The 19,917-nt window shown below is 36.4% G+C and overlaps 1 protein-coding gene across 3 annotated transcripts in view; it reads right to left on the bottom strand.

Annotated features, from left to right (window-relative positions):
* The window catches only part of LOC125815695 (protein NSP-INTERACTING KINASE 3-like), a 451,704-nt gene that overhangs the window by 60,158 nt on the left and 371,629 nt on the right, over positions 1 to 19,917 (bottom strand). Inside the window, exon 1 of one of the 3 annotated variants that reach the window (XM_049495261.1) lies at positions 12,474 to 12,478. The exons of the other annotated variants lie outside the window; for them this stretch is intronic. The gene's annotated coding sequence lies outside the window, so the exon portion shown is untranslated. Of the gene's footprint in view, positions 1 to 12,473; positions 12,479 to 19,917 lie in introns of those variants that run through there. 3 annotated transcript variants of the gene reach the window in all.

Here is a 19,917-nt window from a genome sequence, read left to right as displayed (position 1 = left end):
CTATATATGATTTCGGAAAGGACCATGGGTTCATGTGAACCCGGTGATCCTCTCCTGTATCTCCCCTGGGGCGGAAATGTTGCGTTATAAGGAAAATGGGATCGTGGGTATTAATTATGAAAGAAACAAGACATAATCATAAATAATTAGGGGTGGGTCTTAAAAATAGACTAATTTAATTTTTAAATTAAGCGATATATATCACAGTATTTTTAGATCAAATGATCGAGAAAAATATTTATAAATCACTTTTATGCTTAGAAATATATTCACTTTTTTTCAATGGATTTTTCTTATTACTGTTCAAATATTATTTTTTATTATATGTCCCCTTTTATAAGAGATAAATAAAAAACAATTTAATATAAGTGATTTGTTGTAAATAGAAGGTGTGCTTGGTATATAAAGCAAAAACAAAACATAAATGTATATTATGAGAGTTAAAAGTGTGTTTGGTGTGGAGGAAAATATTTTTTTCAAAACGTCTTTTTATTTTTTTATTAGTTGGAAATTTTTTTTGAAACAAATATCTTAAAAAATGAGAAAAAATAACTTAGAAAAAAACAATTTTCTAAAAAAAAAAAGGAAAAAAACAAGGTCTATATTTATTGTAGTTTTCCACCCACCTAACGTCCGGTCCTGTCATCCCCGAGGCCCCCACACCCCATTCCTCTCATTACAAAACACTAAAAACTAATTTATTTTGTATAAAAAAAAATTTCATCAAAAATATTCTACTTCGTATTATATATATATATATATATATATATATATCTACGAGGAACAAAAAAGTGACGCATGGAAATTAAAATGGAGGGATCATATCGTACTTAATTTTACTCACATGGGATAAGGTTATAAGGATAAGGCGAAGAGGAGCATCAGAAAAATTTGATATATATTTTGTTTTATTTTTATTTGATCCTTATATCATAATTGATATTAGTTCATTTTAATAAATCCAAAAGAGTTTTTATTTTATTTTTCATACCACTTTTGATATTAAATAACTGTATTAAAATACCTCTTTAATTAAAATTATTTTTAAAAAATGTGTATATTCAACGTGAACTTGAGTGTCCTTCTCTTCATTAATTCAAAATATCAGGAAAATTTATTTTGAGCCACTGGTGTTTGAGTCACGAGTGTACTAATTTTACTCACATGGATAATGTTTTTAGATTTAATAAGGATAAGGCGAAGAGGAGCACCAGAAAAATTTGATATATATTTTGTTTTATTTTTACTTGATCTTTATATCATAATTGATATTTGTTCATTTTAATAAATCAAAAAGAGTTATTTTTTTTTTATATTTTTCATACCACTTTTGATAGTAAATAACTGTATTAAAATAATTTAATAAAATACCTCTTTAATTAAAATTATTTTTAAAAAATGTGTATATTCAACGTGAACTTTGAGTGTCCTTCTCTTCATTAATTCAAAATATCAGGAAATTTTATTTTGAGCCACTGGTGTTTGAATGTACTACAAGCCTGCTGCCATTTGTCATTGAATAATGAAATCCTATTAATTTGCTTCCCGCTCTAGTTTCTTTGTTTCTATTTATACGTCCTATTAAAAATAAATAGTCAATAATGCTCCCTCCATTTTATATTAATTGAATTTAAAGATATTTTCTATTTTAAATTAATTTAATTGTTCAATCTTCAAGACTATATTTAAAATATTCTTCCAATTTTACCCTTCATTTGGATTTTCATTGTGATGACTTCAATAAAATTTGATTAATGTTTAATTAAAATAAATTTGATAATAATTAATAAGGGTAAAAATGGAAAACTATGTTCAATTTATGTCTTAATCTACTTTTCTTAAAGGGTGTGAAACACCTCAAAAATTCAATTAATATGGAATGGTGGAAGTATTTGTTATTTCATAAAATTAATGCATAATTGAAGTATTATTTTTTCTATTATCCGCTTGAGATTTATTAGTCTTGAAAATATGAATTTGACCAGCATTTGAAAATTAAATGATTAGTTCATGTTCATTGACCAATTTAATTAATCAAAATAAATTGATTTATGTTCATTTATTAAAAATTTGACTTCAAGAAAATACTAAAATAAACGTAAATGTAAACTTACCTAATTTCTTAAGGGACGTGAAATCTAAAATTATGACATATAAATAGGAACTGATAGAGTATTTACTTATTTGTTTTTTTGTTATAAATCAAAGAAGGGCATTTCTCCTTTATTATATCTTTAATTTATTAATATTGAGTTAATGTCTTTAAAAAATATAGTGAGTAAATATGTCTCAAACACTAAGACCCTATCAATTAATAGAGTTAAAATAGTAAACTCAGTATATCAATTGTTATTTTCTCAATAAGTGTGTGAAGTCAAAATTTGACAAGTAAATAGAGATGGAGTGAAAATTATACAAAGTTAGGGAGCCGAAGTATAATTTAATCAATAACAAATAACATACTCAATGTAGTTTAATATATTCTCATTAGAACCGTCAAAATGGGCTAGCCTATGGGGCCGGCACAACCCAACCCGTTATTGGGATAGAGTTGGGATAAGATTTTTTAATCCCATTTAAAACTAGGACTTATAAGGCCGACCCTTATAAGCCCTTGGCCCTTGAGGCTTGACTGAGGTTGGGCTGGGCCAGGGTCGGCCCATGGGCCAATTTGTTTTATTTAAGGGTAACTTACAATAATTTCACTAGTATATAATCTAATTACTTAAATACACGTTATATTGTAATATTATGAATCTTACCAGATTTTGATACGTCTAGATACATGTGTCTCGGAATATATGGACTCAAAATTAGGTTAATTTGTTCTAGATACACTCTATCCAAGTAGATTCGCATGTATCTAGGATACATAGACAAATCTCGTGCCCTCGCCTCCCTTCCATCTTGCTTGTCACTCTTTTATCTCGCTCGCATATCTGGTATGCGAGATACATGCTAATTACACTAGATTTTTTGCTAGTGTTATTGAAACAACACCATTGTTTGTTATATTTGATTTGAAAATCTTCTCATTTTCTTGATGTTATAGAATTATAAGTTTGAAAAGAAATTAGAAAAAAATAAGACTAGCCCACCCCAGTTCTCGACCCTTCTAGGATTGGGTTGGATTGAATTGAGCATTTTTTAGGCCCTTTCAAATGAAGGGCTGGCACACCCTAGCCCTTTAAATTCCTTGGCCCGCGAGGCTTGAATCAGGAGGTAAAAGGTCATCCATAAAGTTTGATATCGGTAACAATAATTTTGGCCAAAGTTAAAATATTTTTCAGACCGTTTTTCCTATCTAATGAGTAATGAATTAAATTTTTCTTTCTAAAATAACTCAATTATTATTTATTATTTAAAATAGTCCAATCAACCTACTTTATTGCAAGTGGAGTGCATTATTGACTATTTTTCTTCTTCTCTTATATTCTTGGTGTTTTACGGCAACAAGACAAAATGGGAAGTGTTTTCTTTACGGACATAATATATAAAGGTGTTTTTTAATTTAATTTCAATTGATATTTATATTTTTTAATTTTGGATAAGTACAAATAGATACTTTAACTTATAAAAAAAATGAACATACACACATTTATCTTATGTAGTATCCTAATGACAATTTTGTGTCATATGTGACATTATGTAGGACAAATGTGTATAGATTCCCCCTCGAACTTGTATCGAAAAGTCAGTTACACGCTTAAACTATCATGACGACCTATTACATACCTCTGCTATCTAAAAGTGAATTTATTAACCCCTAAAGCTGACATGGCAAAATAATAATAATTAAAAAAAATCATGCACGTCATATAATTATTAAAGTAAAAAAAAATCAAAATATTTCTTACACCCCCCCCCCCCCCCCCCCCCCCCTCCTTTCACATCCCCACCCTCCTCATCTTCTTGACACCCTATTAAGCATAAAATAAACTAATAACAAGAAGCAACCAAGAAACAAATTACTTCAAATAGGAGTAAAATTTTGGGAGGTTTCAATTGTTGGAGCTTCGACGGACATTTTTGAGTGAATTGAGTGATCGATTGAAAATGGTAGAAAATTATTTTTCTATTATCTCGATTTTTTATGAAACCTTCATGAAGAACATGGAAAAAGAACAAAGAATGTATGCCCAGATCTGAAAAATATTACAACTACAAGTCGCAACAAAATAACAATGGAAGCTCATTTTCCATGACCAATCAATGGAAGAAACTGAGGCAACCTTCGTGTGGGTACATTTTGGAATGGACTTCAACTCTAGATTGCGGGGCAATTTTCTTGGTGGCCATTGTTAAAAGTTTCTTCTTCACCATTTTGCTATGAAGAAGACATAATTATTAGAGAATTTTAATAATTGCTTAGAAATTAATTAGTGTAAAATATAATTAATAAAATAAAACTTAAGTAATAAAGAAAAGAAAGTAAAAAGATATAAAAAAATTCAATTTTTGACATGGTGCTGACGTAGCGCTGATGTGATAACGAGTGTAATACACCACATACTCTGAGAGTGGTGTTGCACATATCAGGGTGATATTAAATTCACTTTTAAGTAGTTGAGGTATGTAATAAATCGGTATGATAATTGAAGCGTATAACTAACTTTCGATACAAGTTTAGAAGGAAATTCATGCCTTTACCCTTTAATTTTATACAAATGTAAATCTTTACTTGAATACATCCAAAGTTAGAACGTAAATTTCAGTTAAAACTTAATTTAAATTCAATGGCATTAGGCTTGTCAGAAGGAGAAAAGCTCCCATAAAAAATTCAATGATGGGAGACTTTTTATAGACATTTACCGACATTTTACCTGGTCATAATTTTAAACTATAATCATATTCAATATATATATTTTTAACTTGACTTTAGATAATATCTACGCTATTTAATTTTGGATGTAGACAAGTAAGCACTTAAACTTATATAAAATTGACTATATAGACATGACACACATCCTATATATGTGGCTTTATCACACATAAAACGTCACATAGAATGTTGCGTAGGACGTAAACTTCCATTTAGAACGTATGATGTCAAGTAAGACGTGTCTGTCAACATTCAACTCTATACAAGTTTAAGTGTCTACTTGTGTACACCAAAAATCGAAGACCAATATATAGATGTCAAATAAAACCAAGTTAAAAGACATTTTTATGTATCTAAAATAGAAGAAAATGTTTTTGGTAAAAAAGGTACAGTAACCAAAACTCGAGTAGCTAAGAATTATCGCAGATTTTTCATTGTGCTTCGAAAATAAGCAAAGGCAAAAAAGCTCTGGTAAATTTCTCTAATTACTGCTAGGCTCGAAAAGATATACTCCCTCTGTTTCTATTTATTTATCCATTTTTTACTTGACACACCTATTAAGAAAAAAATAATTAACATAGTGAGTTTACTATTTTATCCCTATCAATTGATAGAATTTCAAAATCAATTTACTTATTAAGAAGGTTCGACCCTTTTAAAAAACATTAACTCTCTAAATAAATTAAGAGTATAATAAATAAATAAAAAATATTTTTTTAAATTTATCAAATATAATAAATAAAAAAAGACAAATAAAAATTTTAAAATTGGACAAGTTAAAATTGAACAAATCAAAATGAACGGAGAAAGTACTTCACAGTTGAGAAGAAACAAATACAATGAATATGCTATTGACAAGATTAATAAAGTTACAACAAATACAAAAAGAGAAAAGACATAAAGTCACCATTGAAGTTGTCCTGAATTTTCAAAAAGACACCTTAACTTTGCAACCGTTCTATTACTCCATTAAAGTTTTTAATATCTTTGTAAAACGCGCGTGATGGCCACGCTATGACCCGATTCATTTCAAAAATAAAAGTCTTCATCTTTTGTTATATCTCAACTTTCCAGAGTCTCTTTGTCTCCCAATCCAAACGATTGTGGTGATTTCAAATATTGTGCTGATTTCTTAGCTTTCTTAATTTCAAAACACAACATTTGACATTTTCCTTCAAAACCTAATCACAAAAATATCTTCATTACTCAAAACTAAATGAAACTAAGAAGATATTAAACCTTGAAAAACTTCAAATTAACCTTTTCTACCGAAAGTTAAAAGAGAAAACAAACTCTTACCTTATTGTGCTTGGGAAAAATGATGAATTTGTAAACGAGAGTACCAAAGTTGATGATGGAATCATCCCGTCAAGAGAGGCACCAATGGCTCTTTTTTTAGCTTTCTTTTGGGGGAAGATGATGAAAAGGAAGAAAATAATTAATTAATGGCAGAAGTACTCACTACCCCCCTGAACTTGAAGCTTTTTATACTATGTACACCTAAACTAAATTTCGTTTTAATTACCCCCCGAACTTGTTTATTCCTCTGTCGCGTGCACCTTTTTCGTCCACATGGTGTAGAAATTGACAACACACTCTACTAGGCGCGTGAGGAAGTGATTTTTTGCCACATCATAAAGGTACAACGGTAAAAACGTAAAAGAGCCATTTTTCTTTAATATTTGACATATTTTAAAGATTTTTCTCTCTCTATTCTCTTACTATTTATTCTCCCTAATCCCTTCTTCCTTTTCAAATTTCAGAATTTTTCTCTCTTTTTTGTATTAATTGCTCTTGCTAAATTCATGAATTATAATAGGAGACTTGTTTGCTTATGTGGGACTCCTCCAATTCTGAAAATTTCATGGACAAATGACAATCCCGGACGTAGATTTCTCGGTTGTAGACACTATGGGGTATGCATTGTTTCATATTTTTTTGCTTTTTATTTGCCAAGTTCGTATTATGTAATTTTTTAAACTTTGATTTTATGAAATGCAGTCCTCATTTCGAAATCCTTGTAAGTTTTTCGATTGGTATGATCCAGAATTTCCTAGCCAGGCGAATACTGTGATTTTGGGTCTGTTGAAGAAGACCAACAAACAAGAAAAACAGCTGAAATGTAGAAGGATGTTGAAACTGATTTTGGGCATTAGTTTGATATGTAATGTGATATTGTTCTTTTATTTAGTGTGTCGTTGAAATTTTTTTTGTGAATGCAATTGTTATTAACACAAGGTCATTTGGTTCTAGATTCTCATTTTGTGGATTAGTTTGGTTTGGTGTTTTAGTGATGTATGTTTCTACTGATTAAAGCTATATATATATAAATATATCTTTGTGTATGTTCAATTGACTTGTCCTTTTTTCATAAAACTACAGTTACATGTAATTGGTAATATGATAACAAAACACGAAATAATTACATAAAGGCATAACATAACTAGTGTTTCCTTGATCATCAAACACAAACATCATAGTGTTTCATTGTTTCAACCAACAACCACAATAACTTAAGTTAACCACCAAAACAAAAAACAGTCACTACTTTAAGTTTGGTTAAACAACCACACAGGTACCAAAACACAAAACAAACACTACTTTAAGTTTGATTGAACAACCACACAAGCACAAAATACAACCACACACCTAACAGCTTTTGAGGGTGATTTTCCCTGGCTTGTGCCCTTGTTTGAACTCCAACAGCTTTTGATCTGGTTTGAATATGACGCATAACACTTTGGACTTGAAGTTCTCTTTGAGTCATGGCCTGTTTGCCTTTCCACTTCAATCCCTTGGTAGGTTTAAAACCAATATCACCTGTCACATGCGCAGAACTCATCACACCAGTATTAACCCTCCTACTGCTAGACAATCCTTGCTACAATATTAACAACATAGTTATTTTGGGTCTCACATTTAAAAATATAATTTTGATAGTTTTATAAGACACTTACATTAATACATGTGTATCCAGTATCTGCAAAAAATACACCTTGTCCAACCACTTTAGGCCTCTTCTTGTAACCACTTCCTGCACCTCTTCTTGTACCAGTCTTGCTGCTGCTTGCTCTTTCATATTGATCTCTACCCCTCTTTTTTTCCAGTGGTGGACTTATATGAGTAGAAAAATAGTACAACAAGAGATTAAATTAATAAGTAGCCTAATTTAATTTATAAAAGTAAATTAATGTGAATGTACCTCTTGAGTGGGTGTTGGTGTAGACTTAGGTTTAGGATTTTTTGGACAATTTCTCTTATTATGATTTGCTCTTTTTGCAAATTGAACATGTCATTACTATCCCCATTCTTGGCAATTTCCCAGCTTTTCTCACTTCACCAATTTCTCTTATTCTGTTCTTTGGTGGCCTACCAGGCATTTGCCTTGCCTCAGGTGGTTCAACCATTGGGTTTCTGCTTTCAGGCCACATTTCCATGTTTGGGACTGGTTGAATGAAATGAGAATATGTCTTCAGATGTGTCTCTTTTCTATACCAGCTTGAAATTGCTTGTGATGCATCCATGTTCAAGTGGTTCATTGCTGCTATACCATGTGCACATGGGATACCTTTTAATTTTCAAGATCTGCAACTACATTTCTGTTGACCCAAGTTCACAGTATGCTTATATACCCCTTCTAACACTTCAAATCCATCATCACCATTCCATTCAATGTTGCACTGCATTGATCTTGTTACATTGGTATTGAATACCATCATTGCCATTGGAGATATTCCATCTGTCCATGTTTCAGCAAATGCTCTTGACTTACTCACCCTACTCATCACCTTAACTCTAATTTCTTCCAACATAGTTACAATAGTCTTGTTCCTAGGTCCCAAGATCCAAGCATTGAAACTCTCTACCATGTTGTTATCTATACTATCACATTTTGAAAAAGTTTGGAAAAAAGCTTTGCACCATTTCTCCTTATTGTATTTGATAAGGGCTTCAACTATACCTTTTCCCAACTTAGATAGTACATTTATATTGTACTTAAATTGTGCCTCAAATGTTGATCTAGCACAAGCCCAAAATTTCTTCCTTCTCTCTATGCCTCTGAAGTTTTGTGACCAATTTGCCAATATGTGTCTAACACACATTCTGGAAATAGTTCATCTACAGCAGCTATTAGTCCCTGTAGTTGCAAAGCAAATAAGAAAGATAGTTAAATTTTGATCAAATTAAATTAAAGATAAAAAAAATAAAAAATTCAATTACCTTTTGCATATCACTAATGATAGTGAGTTGGGAACCATTTCCTAGATTAAGATCATTTTGCAGAATGGTCATGAACCATTTCCATGTCAACTTGCTTTCAGTACCAATTACTGCCCATGCTATTGGATACGTTTGGTTGTTTGCATCCTTAGCAACAACTACCAAAAGTTGACCCTTACAAATTCCTTTTAGAAAACACCCATCTACCCCTAAACATCTTCTGCATCCTTGTTGGAAACCATTTTTCATAGCATCAAAACATATATAAAATGAGTGAAACTGTTTCATCCCATTTTCTGATTCTGAATCTTTAAGCTTCACAACACAAGTGCTATTAGAATTTGTTTGGAGTAACACATCCTTGTAGTCTAGGATTTTGTTAAATTCTGCCACATGATCTCCCATAATTTCCTTTAAAATATTTTTTCTTGTTTTTAAGCAAACTGTCTTGCCTACATGAACATTCAACTCTTTCCTCACCAAATCTTGTATTTCCCACCCTTTTATACTAGGATGAGAAATAATCCTATCTTTCAGATACTTACATAAAAATTTTGAATTACACAAAATATTATTGGTGGTCCTGGTATATCTGTGCCTTGGGTTGTATGTCTTGATAGTGAAGTTCTCACTCCTCCCTTCTTTGCTTGCATACAACAACCATGGACAACCACTTTTACACTTGACTCTTACTCTAGTACTCTCATTCATATACTTGTCTAACTCAACTCCTTTTTTTATAGCATATTTTGTAACTGCCTCTCTAAATTCCTTTACACTACCACATTGCCATATTACAACATCACAAGTAGAATCATATATCACTCTATTACTCTTCTTTCTTCCCCTTAAACTCCCTCATTCAAGTTCATCATCAGAAACAGGTTCTTCTTCATCACTTTGAAAACTATCACAATCAGAACTGTCATAGTATGGCTCATCCTCTGATAGCTTACCCTTGAATTTTTTTTTGCCTTTTTCAATATCCTCATACCCTTCATCAAGTCCAACTTCACCTTAAAACCCTTTTGTTTTTTCCCTCTTCTTTCTCCTCTTACTTTCTTTAAACTTTCTCACATCTACCTTAGCAATCCTCAATTTCTCATGCACATCACTTCCATAGTCAATAGACTGGTCAGAACAAATAGAATCACTGTCTATGTCTTCCTCTGCATTTTCTTGGACACTTGGTTCAACTTCTTCTTAAATAGAAGGTTCAGTTCCTTGTTGGACAGTAGGTTCACCTTCTTCTTCAGTATCAGTCCAATCTATTGAAGAATAATCATCATCAGTTTCTTGTTGGACCCTTGCAACCCCATCATTCTTAACTCTTTCACTAGATGGAAAGGAAGAAGAGGAACCTAATCCTAGATCTAATTTTTTTGGCTGTGCAGTTAAAGAATTATCAGATTCCCCATGTGCATTAAAAGACTCAACCACTTGACTTACAAATTGACTATTTTGACCTTCACTGGGACCCACATCCTCCAGAATAGTGTCATCTGTCACGCCCCGAGCCTACACCCTGGGCGGGACCGGCACCCGGAGACCATTTCTGGCCCCAAGCGAACCCTTGGCCTGGCTTTCTTAACTCAGCGGAAACCTCAACAGAATAACTCAATACAATGCAGCATTCCAAAACAACTTAACTTATAAAATATGGCCATAAAGGCAACTCGAATCTCAAAATAGAATATTTACATATATATATAGATGAGAGACTCAAAACTAACTGACTGACGGTCTGTCTATGAAGCCTCTAAAAAAACTGAAATGGATGTTAGGACAGACCCCGCAACATCCCAATAAAAACAAAGAACACCAAAATAATCGAGTCCTCCGGAATGCAAGGAGGCTCACCACTGACTCTGGAGTGCTCAGTTGGATCAACGACGTGCAAGATGCTGATCTGGGGTACCTGAATCTGCATCATCAAACGATGCAGGCCAACTGGCATCAGTACATGGAATGTACGAGTATGCGAGCTGGAAAACTAAGCAACAAAGGCTAGAAGGAAAATCTAGAAGAAACTGAATAGCTTACCTGGCTCAACTCAACTCAACCTGACTGACTTCTTTCAATATAAGGCAATTTTAAAACAAGTGCGATATAAAGAAAGACTGCTTAAAACATGCTATAAACTCTGTATGTATACAAAGATACAATAAGCCTGAAATGTATATAGTAATACAATGAACTGATGTATATAAAAATAAAATAATCTCTGCATATGAAAATATAATAGCTGCTGTGGGAGCCTCTCTAACCGACAACCATCATATAAGAGCTATAGTGATGATACAGCGATCGACCTCACGCTGCCAGAGCATCTTATACCCGGCCAAAAGTATAAGACCTGAACTGCCTAATGGATCCACTAGTCTAATATGAAAAGGATTCATCTAAAAAGTATGATCCTTTTCTTCCCATGGTGGCTAACATGGTTCTATGGGGGCTGTGGGTTCTTTGAACGCTCCCCCAATTCGGTGCTCGATACTACTCCCAAAAATGTACTGGCTCTTATGTTTTTAAAACATATTTATTCCTGCTGATATGAGATACTTACTCAAAACTAGCCCGAAGGCCCCTTTGGAAATCTCAGTTTCCAACCTTATTCAAATGTAAAGACATTTCTTTAAAACTTCTTTGGGAATACATAGTTCCCTACTAACTTTGAGAAATGAACTCAACTTTAAACTCCTGACTTAACTTGAAACTGAGACTCTTACTCGACTTGAAACTCTATACTCTTTTTCTTGACTTCTAACTTCACTTGACTTTGAACTATCTTTCCTTGAATCGAAATTATGAATTCAAGGTGTTCGATCACATGTTATGGAGGGATTCTTGAATGCTTAGGCGTACCTTGGAGTGTCGGAAACAACTGTAAAACATAGGTATAATACTTTGAAACATGCATGAGAAAGTGAGAAAAGGAATGGGGAAATTTGACTGAGACTTTAGATTTCTGGTGACACAGATGGCACCTACGGACGCCATCGACGGACCGTAGATGGACTTACGGTCCGTCCTGCAGGTCCGTAGATCGCGTCAGAAACTTCCCCAGAATTCATTTTAAAAAAAAAAGACTAAGTGTTGACCTACGGTTCGGACTTACGGTCCGTAGGTCAGGTTACGGACCGTAGGTCGTGCCCGTAGATCGATGCCCAAGAACCCATCTTCTGTCCCGATTGACGGTTGACCAGTACGGACCGTCAATCGATCTACGGTCCGTAGGTCACGTCCGTAGATCGGGATCGACAGCCAAAACTTTTTGTGAATTAATGGTGATTCAACTTCAAAAGGGTCACAACTCTTAGAATCATAATTCCCTCAATCATACAATAGGTTTCAACTTAAATACACAACCTAATCATGTCTCACAACGAACAATAACTTCAACAACACCACCAACAACATCAACAACAACTAACAACTTCAACACTTCAACAACAATTCCAATCTTTTCTCAAATCATAGAATAAACTTAGTGTGTGGGAGGGAAAGGATCAACCCACACGAAAACTCACATACCTTGATAGGGATCACCCCCGACGAAAATCCACAATGATCTTGTTGATCTCCTCTTTGTTCTCTTCTTCTCCTTCTTCTCTTCTTCAATCTCAAGAACCCTAACTCTTTTTCTTTCAAAATGGGGCAAAATGGTCCAAAGATCAGCCTAATACAACATTATGAGCTCAAAAGAAATGATTTGTGAAAAGACCAAAATGCCCTTAATTTTCCGGACGGATTTCCCTTCCAACTGCCCAACTTCTAAAGGGCATAACTCCCTCATACGAACTCAGAATCGAGCAAACTCGGTGGCGTTGGAAAGATCGCTCCACGAGCTTCGCAACCATAGCTGGAACTACTCCTAAATCATCCTGAGCTAGGAGTTACGACTACTCAAAGTTGGCCAAAACTCACTGATTTCCACACTTAGCCAAATTTCCAGATCTTTTTTTTTTTTTTTTCAAATTTTTCCAAAAAAAAAAGACTATTTCCAAATTTCAAGCTCCTTCAAAGCCACTTAAATTGTCGGATGTTACAATATCTCCCCCTTGGGAACATTCGTCCTCGAATGAGGTTACTCTTATAGGGCTAAGGGTGTAACATCAACTCAACACCCAACAAACAACCATGCAAATGCAACAACAACAACAACATGCTCATTATAATTAAAAGAGCACTAAGAAGGAAATTAATACCTTGATCTGCGGATTCAAAGAGATATGGATATCTCTTCTTCATGTCTTCTTCGGCTTCCCAAGTAGCTTCCTCAACTAATTGGTTCTTCCAAAGGACATTAACTGAGGCTACATCCTTTGTTCTCAACCTACGAACTTTCCGATCTAAAATTTGAACAGGAATCTCCTCAAAAGATAAGTTATCATTGATCTTTATACTTTCAGTCGGTAGGATCAATGAAGGATCGCCTATGCACTTCTTCAACATGGAGATGTGAAATACCGGATGAACCGCTGCTAGTTCCTGTGGTAACTCCAACTCATAAGCAAGATTGCCAATCCTCTTGGCTATGCGGTAAGGTCCAATATACCGGGGACTGAGTTTCCCCTTCTTACCAAACCTCATAACGCCTTTCATGGGTGAAACCTTCAAATATACCCAATCATCTACTTCAAACTCTAACGCCCTTCTTCTAACATCAGTGTAGGATTTCTGACGACTCTGTACCGTTTTCAACCTCTCTTGAATCTCTTTCACTTTCTCCATATCTTGGTGTACTAAATCTGGTCCTATCAACTGTGTTTCACCAACTTCAAACCATCCAATAGGAGATCTACATCTTCTCCCATAAAGAGCTTCATATGGAGCCATCTGGATGCTAGAGTGATAACTGTTGTTGTAGGCAAATTCAATTAGAGGTAGGTGATCATCCCAACTACCTTTGAAATCGATTACACAAGCCCTCAACATATCCTCTAAGGTCTGAATAGTGCGCTCGGCTTGTCCATCAGTCTGAGGGTGAAAGGCAGTACTTAAGTTCACCTTTGAACCCAAGCCCTTCTGAAAAGATTTCCAGAACTGTGCAGTAAACTGTGCACCTCTATCTGAAATAATGGAGATTGGGACTCCATGAAGTCTCACTATCTCTTGAACATACAACTTGGCATAATCTTCTGCTGTATTGGTAGTCTTTACCGGTAGAAAATGAGCTGACTTTGTCATTCGGTCGACAATTACCCAAATAGAATCATGTTGTCTGCGAGACCTCGGCAACCCTGTGATGAAATCCATATTGATATCTCCCACTTCCACTCTGGAAGTTCTATCCTCTGAGCCAAACCACCGGGCCTTTGGTGTTCAACTTTCACTTGTTGGCAATTTGGACACTTAGCAACAAACTCAGCAATGCCCTTCTTCATGCCATTCCACCAATAAACTTCACGCAAATCACGATACATCTTGGTGGAACCTGGATGAACGGAATATCGGGAGCTATGAGCTTCCTCCATAATCTTTTCTTGGAGTCCATCTACCATTGGTACACACATTCTACCTTGATATCTTAATACACCATCTCCCCCTTGTTCAAAAGCTAATACTCCTTGCTTCTGAACATTTGCCTTCAACTCAAGCAAAATGGGATCTTGATCTTGCTTTTCTTTCACTTCTGACATTAATGATGACTCGGCCCTGCTCGTCACCGCTATTCCTCCTCTGCGGAATCTGTAAATCTGACTCCCAGGCATGCTAGTCTGTGCACATCTTTTGCTAACTCTCTCCTTCCTTCTTCAATATGGGCGGTGCTACCCATAGACAACCTGCTCAAAGAATCAGCAACAACATTAGCCCTACCTGGGTGGTAAAGAATGCTCAGGTCATAATCCTTGAGTAACTCTAACCACCTACGCTGTTGAGATTAAGCTCTTTCTGAGTAAGCACATATTGAAGGCTCTTGTGATCAGTGAAAATGTCGACATGCACACCATACAAGTAATGACGCCATATCTTCAAAGCAAATACTACAGCAGCTAGCTCTAAGTCATGGGTTGGGTAGTTCTTCTCATGAACCTTCAACTGTCTGGAGGCATAAGCTATAACTTTGCCATTCTGCATTAAGACACAACCCAAACCAATTCTAGATGCATCAAATACACCACAAGACCTTGAGTACCTTCTGGTAGCGTCAAAACTGAGTTGTAATCAATCTCTTTTTCAATTCCTGAAAGCTTTTCTCACAAGCTTCGGACCATTGAAATTTCACCGTCTTCTGAGTCAACTTTGTCAAAGGAGATGCAATAGTCGAGAACCCTTCAACAAACCTTCTATAATAGCCAGCTAATCCCAAGAAACTCCTAATTTCAGTTGGAGATGTGGGTCTAGGCCAATTTTGCACTGCCTCAATTTTCCGAGTATCAACTTTAATTCCATCACCGGACACAATGTGGCCTAGGAATGCCACAGACTTAAGCCAAAACTCACACTTAGAGAACTTGGCATACAACTCCTTGTCTTTCAAAGTCTGAAGAACTGTTCTGAGATGACTAGCATGATCTTCTTCATTCCTTGAATAAACTAGTATATCATCAATAAAGACAATAACAAACATATCTAAATAAGGTTTGAAGACTCTATTCATCAAATCCATGAAAGCTGCGGGCGCATTGGTCAAACCAAATGACATGACCAAAAACTCATAATGACCATACCTGGTTCTGAAAGCTGTCTTTGGGATATCACATTCCCTTACCCTTAACTGATGATAGCCTGATCGGAGGTCAATCTTTGAAAAACAAGTGGCACCCTGAAGCTGATCAAAAAGATCATCAATCCTCGGAAGAGGGTACTTGTTCTTGATGGTAACCTTATTCAACTGGCGGTAGTCTATACACATTCTAAGGGAACCATCTTTCTTTCTCACAAACAAAACCGGAGCGCCCCAAGGCGAGACACTTGGTCGAATGAAACCCTTATCTAGGAGATCTTTCAACTGCTCCTTCAACTCTTTCAACTCTGCTGGTGCCATTCTATATGGCGGAATTGAGATAGGACGAGTATTGGAATGAGATCTATGCCGAAATCTATTTCTCTCTCAGGAGGAATTCCGGGTAGATCATCAGGAAAAACTTCTGGAAACTCTCTTACTATAGGAACTGACTGGAAATGCGGTATCTCAACACTAGAGTCATGAACTCGGACTAAGTGATAGATACAACCCTTCGAAACTAACTTTCTTGCCTTAAGGTACGAAATAAAACGACCCTTAGGCACTGCTGAACTGCTACTCCACTCTATGACTGGCTCATTCGGAAACTGAAACTTGACTGCTCGAGTTCTACAATTTATCGATGCATAACAAGCATGAAGCCAATCCATACCTAGAATGACATCAAAATCTACCATGTCTAACTCAAACAAATCAACCATGGTGCTCTTGTGATTGATAGAAACAGGACAATCACGATAAACTCCTTCTGCTAGAATAGACTCCCCAATAGGTGTAGAAACACAAAAGGGTTCACAAAGTCTTTCAGGAAGAACCTCAAACTGATTTGCAACATAAGGAGTTACAAACGATAAACTTGCTCTTGGGTCTAGCAAAGCATACACATTAAAAGCAAAGACTTTGATCATACCAGTTACAACATTCGGAGAATTCTCTTGCTCATGGCGACTGGTGATAGCATAAAGGCGGTTGGCTCCTCCACCTACACTAGAAGTAACTCCTCTAGGTGCCGTCCTGCCTGGTGGAACAACTGAAGAAGACTGTGCTTTATTGCCTCCATTACCCTGCCTATTCTTTGGACACTCTCGTATGAAATGCCCATTCTGACCACACTTGAAACAACCAAGGGAGCCCTCTCGACAAATACCTGAGTGGTTCCTACCACATTTGGCGCAGACCGGAGGCTTACTACTCCCTTGCGCCACACTACCCGAAGATTGTGCTGGTCTAGCCCTGACGTCCTTCGAATTTTGAACATTAAATTCACCTCTGTATCTGGGTGAAGGTGCTCTAGCAAATGATGGAGCAGGTCCCTGTTGCCTTTGCTGAATGGAGGAATGGTTTGAATTTCCTCTCTGCTTCCTGGACTCGTTCCCGATCCTAGCTTTCTTGCTTCTGAACTCTTCTCTGTCCCTCAGCTTCTCTTCCTCAACCTGCTGCACATAAACCATCAACCTTGATATATCCATGTCCCCGATAAGCATTGCAGCCCTACCTTCCTTGCTTGACAACCGAGACAGCCCCGCAACAAACAAGCTCATTCTATTCCTCATGTCCGCAACCATCTCCGGAGCATAGCGGGATAGTTGTGTGAACTTCAGACTGTACTCATGAACACTCAAGGACTCCTGCTTAAGTGTGAGGAACTCACGTACCTTAGCCTGTTTCAATTCTCGAGGAAAGAAATGCCCCAAGAAAGCTTCTTCAAAACGGGCCCAACTCGCAGGTGGTGCATTCTCAACTCTACCCCTTATCCACTGGTCAAACCATGTTCTGGCAACATCCTTCAGCTGATACGCAGCTAGTTCAACCCGCTCAGTATCTGCCATATGCATCACATCAAAAATCTTCTTCAACTCCTCAATGAAATCCTCTGGATCCTCAGTAGTGCTCGAACCCATGAAACTCGGAGGATTCATTCCCAAGAACTCACGAATCCTAGAAGTGTCAGCTCCTTCCTGTCGAGCTCCCCTTTGCTGACCAATCTGATTAGCTACAACTTGACTCAACATTCTAATTGCCTCTCTGAACTCGGCATTAGAAACTTCCCCATGATCTTGCACTCTAGGTGCATCAGGTAACTCTTGCTCATTAACATAGCATCTGGGAAGACGCCCTCTGCCAACTCTTCGTGGAGGCATGACTATCTAAAACACGCGCAAGCGTGAATTAGAAGGAAACTTTTTAGAGATCAACTCTAACGCATGAAATGAGTGTGAAAGAATGAGAAATCTTCCTAAATGTTGCAGCCCCCAATTATAGATGTGGCGTGCTTCACACCGATAACTAGGACTCTACAGACATGACTTCATAGACTCCCTAGGACTCTTGAACTCTTTGCTCTGATACCAAGTTTGTCACGCCCCGAGCTTACACCCTGGGCGGGACCGGCACCCGGAGACCATTTCTGGCCCCAAGCGAACCCTTGGCCTGGCTTTCTTAACTCAGCGGAAACCTCAACAGAATAACTCAATACAATGCAACATTCCAAAACAACTTAACTTATAAAATATGGCCATAAAGGCAACTCGAATCTCAAAATAGAATATTTACATATATATATAGATGAGAGACTCAAAACTAACTGACTGACGGTCTGTCTATGAAGCCTCTAAAAATACTGAAATGGATGTTAGGACAGACCCCGCAACATCCCAATAAAAACAAAGAACACCAAAATAATCGATTCCTCCGGAATGCAAGGAGGCTCACCACTGACTCTGGAGTGCTCAGCTGGATCAACGACGTGCAAGATGCTGATCTGGGGTACCTGAATCTGCATCATCAAACGATGCAGGCCAACTGGCATCAGTACATGGAATGTACGAGTATGCGAGCTGGAAAACTAAGCAACAAAGGCTAGAAGGAAAATCTAGAAGAAACTGAATAGCTTACCTGGCTCAACTCAACTCAACCTGACTGACTTCTTTCAATATAAGGCAATTTTAAAACAAGTGCGATATAAAGAAAGACTGTTTAAAACATGCTATAAACTCTTTATGTATACAAAGATACAATAAGCCTGAAATGTATATAGAAATACAATGAACTGATGTATATAAAAATACAATAATCTCTGCATATGAAAATATAATAGCTGATGTGGGAGCCTCTCTAACCGACAACCATCACATAAGAGCTATAGTGATGATACAGCGATCGACCTCACGCTGCCAGAGCATCTTATACCCGGCCAAAAGTATAAGACCTGAACTGCCTAATGGATCCACTAGTCTAATATGAAAAGGATTCATCTAAAAAGTATGATCCTTTTCTTCCCATGGTGGATAACATGGTTCTATGGGGGCTGTGGGTTCTTTGAACGCTCCCCCAATTCGGTGCTCGATACTACTCCCAAAAATGTACTGACTCTTATGTTTTTAAAACATATTTATTCCTGCTGATATGAGATACTTACTCAAAACTAGCCCGAAGGCCCCTTTGGAAATCTCAGTTTCCAACCTTATTCAAATGTAAAGACATTTCTTTAAAACTTCTTTGGGAATACATAGTTCCCTACTAACTTTGAGAAATGAACTCAACTTTAAACTCCTGACTTAACTTAAAACTGAGACTCTTACTCGACTTGAAACTCTATACTCTTTTTCTTGACTTCTAAATTCACTTGACTTTGAACTATCTTTCCTTGAATCGAAATTATGAATTCAAGGTGTTCGATCACATGTTATGGAGGGATTCTTGAATGCTTAGGCGTACCTTGGAGTGTCGGAAACAACTGTAAAACATAGGTATAATACTTTGAAACATGCATGAGAAAGTGAGAAAAGGAATGGGGAAATTTGACTGAGACTTTAGATTTCTGGTGACACAGATGGCACCTACGGACGCCATCGACGGACCGTAGATGGACTTACGGTCCGTCCTGCAAGTCCGTAGATCGCGTCAGAAACTTCCCCAGAATTCATTTTAAAAAAAAAGACTAAGTGTTGACCTACGGTCCGAACTTACGGTCCGTAGGTCAGGTTACAGACCGTAGGTCGTGCCCGTAGATCGATGCCCAAGAACTCATCTTCTGTCTCGATTGACGGTTGACCAGTACGGACCGTCAATCGATCTACGGTCCGTAGGTCACATCCGTAGATCGGGATCGACAGCCAAAACTTTCTGGGAATTGATGGTGATTCAACTTCAAAAGGGTCACAACTCTTAGAATCATAATTCC

This window comes from Solanum verrucosum, unplaced genomic scaffold, assembly GCF_900185275.1.
Source record: "Solanum verrucosum unplaced genomic scaffold, falcon-dt-bn FXZP01000085.1, whole genome shotgun sequence".
Lineage (NCBI taxonomy): Eukaryota > Viridiplantae > Streptophyta > Magnoliopsida > Solanales > Solanaceae > Solanum > Solanum verrucosum.
Note: the sequence above shows the minus strand (reverse complement) of the source record. Positions and strands in the feature narration are given on the sequence as shown.